The sequence below is a fragment of the Pteropus alecto genome, unplaced genomic scaffold, assembly GCF_000325575.1.
Source record: "Pteropus alecto unplaced genomic scaffold, ASM32557v1 scaffold78, whole genome shotgun sequence".
In the NCBI taxonomy this organism is placed as follows: domain Eukaryota; kingdom Metazoa; phylum Chordata; class Mammalia; order Chiroptera; family Pteropodidae; genus Pteropus; species Pteropus alecto.
The window spans coordinates 10,034,296-10,037,457 of record NW_006443124.1 but is presented as its reverse complement, the minus strand read 5'-3'; positions in this window follow the sequence as shown (position 1 = coordinate 10,037,457).

The following is a 3,162-nucleotide window of genomic DNA, read 5'->3' as shown; positions in this document are numbered from 1 at the left end:
ATTTTGAAAACACCAAATAGAGGGGAAAGTTCCCTGCTCACATGGACAGCAAAAGAGATGTGCTCATTGTTTATCTGCATCGGGCCAGGCCTCTGCTGGCGCTCACCCAAGCCCTGACACCTCTCTTACTGTGCTTTTCCGTGGCTCCTCTCTAACCCTGTTGGCCTGTTTACAGTCGTGCGGCCCCAGGACTCTGCACCGGCCCTTCCCAGCCCAGCCAGCTGTCCCCATCCTCTAGCCAAGCCCTCAGCCCAAGAGGCCCAGGCGCAGGTCTGGACGTATGCTTAGAGATGGAGCGACATTGTTCCAATGCTGAAGCAGATGCTCCGGTGGCCCAGGGAGGCCCACTTCGGCCATATCTCCAGGCCAAATGGCATCCCTCTCTCTCAGAGGCCAGAGAAGTCTCACATGGGAGACCATGGGAGCCACATAGTGGGTGTCGGGCTGGGCAGGTTGCCCCCCTATGCGTCCTCAGCCGGCAGCCTGAGCAGATGAGCCCCTGCAAATATGGACTCCATTTTCATACAAATGTCTGGGGTTGTGACAAATGCATGACAGGGAGACAGAAATATAACACAAAAGCCAAGTCAATTCTACAGAAGATGCTTTCTGGTGTTCGGGGGGCTTCAGAGAGTCGTGTTAGCCACTTGTCAGAAATGGTGCAGGAAGCAGATGGAGCTCTTTGGAGAAGCATCAAACAAGTGTGAGATGAAACTGCAAAGGAATATCATCAGGCCCGGGACCCACGGGTTGCAGTGGGCAGTGCTATTCAGCAGAAGCAACAGCTAACCACCCAAACTGCTCCCCTCAGCCCTAGGAAGGAGCAGGGCTGTGGCCACAGGAGTCAGCTCTTTCTCCATCCTGCACATGCTCCCAACTACCCGCAAGGCACCCACCCTCCTAGGGAGTCCAGCCACCCTTTGCCAGAGGAGCACCAAGGACTAGAGCCCGTGAGAATTTGTTGCTGATCTGAGGCCCTAGCCAGAGGTTTCTGCCCAGTGCCCTCCTCCCTGCCATGTTATTATCTGCAAATGGCAAATGAGGACCCTTCTGATAAGGAAGAAACCAAAGAATGACAGCAAACAAGCTGTCTACTGCAGGATGTTTGTTTATTACTGGGAATGAAGGGAAGGCTTCTGCAGATCAAAATCACTGGGCAACACCGTGCTCAAGGACGTTAAAGGGGCTCTCTTCCTGAGAGACTTCTCAGAGATTAGGATAGAGGTGTGTGACATGACATATTCTCTTATATCTTCTGTGAGAGAGGCCAGACCAGAGTTTGCAGACTTTTCACAAAGCTTCTTGAGGGCCAAAAGTTCTTAGAGCACATTTTGGAAAGTGCTGGGTGAGCCAGCTGTTTTCTTTTTCAATGTCAAAATTAATAAGTACTATTTTTACACTCCACTGATCCAGGCTACAAGGCGTGGACTCCACGCAGGAGAGCAAGTCCCCGTCCTGCCCCAACCCTGTGTCACCGCAGTCACGTCATTTCACCCCACACAGCCTCAGTTTTCCTACCAGTCACATGGTGATCATAATGCCCCATCCACCTTAGGCCTATAAAGGTGCTTTGAAGAAGGTGAAGTCCCTGTAGGATTATTATTTTATTTCAACAAAAAGAACATGTCCCTTCCACATGGATTTGAGCTCACAGTCAATATGTGTCTCCGTAAAGCAACAATCTTTTTCTAATGTATTGGTTTGATAAATATTTTCAGAGCACCCACTATGTGCCAGTCACACGTCCTAGGCACTGGGGACACGGCAGTGAAAAAAACGGGAGCAAACCCCTGCCCTCCTGGAGCTTACATTTCGGAGTGGGCAGACATAATAAACAACCCCACAAGTAAATAAATGTGCCGATATCAATAAGGTATGAACTCTTAAGAGGACTGAAGGATTTTCAAGTATGGCAAATAACAAAAGAAAAAAGGGGAAGATAAAAACTTTTCCTCTGAGTCACAGCATTCAGGTTGTTGAGGGGCTTTGGGGATGAGAAAGTTCTGCCCCACCAAATACGCTTTGACACTTGCTCTGGCCTAAGCTGCCCAAGGCTTTGACAGTGGCCACTGAGTCCCCATGGGCCCAGCCCAGGTTTCTTCCTCATCAGTACAAATGACCGGGACTTCCCTCCCCTATCCAGCACTCCGGGTCTCCAAGTTCCCTTTGAGTGAGAGAAAAAGGAAAGAATTTAGAGTTAGGTAGTTCTCCCATTCTACTATGACTCTATGCGTAACTGTTTTCACTTTCTGATTAAAAAAGAAAAAAAAGGGGGGTGTAGAAAGTGGTATAGAGGCCCTCGTATTGATATAGAGACTTGTAGTCAGAAACTTTTAAGGTGATTTAAAGAAAATTATTTTATGATATGTAAGGTCCAATCTCAGTATCGATTTCATAACTATCAAAATTTCTCTGCCAGACCAGTCCTCGAACATCAGATGTGTGCCATGAGGCCCATGCAGGCCAAGAATCTGAAAAGATGGGGAGACCCCAGGGAGAGAACATTAAGACTGTCAAGAGTTCAAGGTCAGGGGCTGTTTGGAGTATGTTTTCTTCTACTTGGACTTATGGGTAGAAAACTCAGCTCTAAAAACACTTCCTTCCTCTCTTGTGGACACCTGCCCCGCCCTCAGGAGTGGGAGCGCCTTGGGTGGGCCAAGCGCCCCACAGTTCACCCCTATATTACTTCCAAATAACATCACATTCTGAAGTGCCAGGGGTTCGGACTTTAACGCATCTTTCTGGGGAGCACAACTTAACCCACAACACCTCCCATGCCCACATTCTCCACATCATGGTCTCGCTCTGCTTTTTCTTCATCGGCACCTCAAGCTTTGTCAGGAAGAATGTTCCAGAAGAACAAAACCCAGGAGCTTTGTAAGATCCTGGCATCGAGGAGAGCCCAGAGTGTGTGGTGGAGACTAAGGACTTACAGGTGCCTCCCGCAATCTGGATCGCTCTCCTCAGAGCATGTACGGAGGATGTTGTGGTGGCCTTGGATCCTGGGAGACCACTGGGGTGGGGGGAGGGGTTTCCAGAAGCGTCACGAGGTGTCGTCTCTTCTGGGGGTAGCTCAGGCAGAGCCTTGGGCTCACACAGCCCCGCTGGCCACCATGACCTCCTTGCCAAGAACAGTGTTTCCAGAAGCTCAGAGCCCAACAG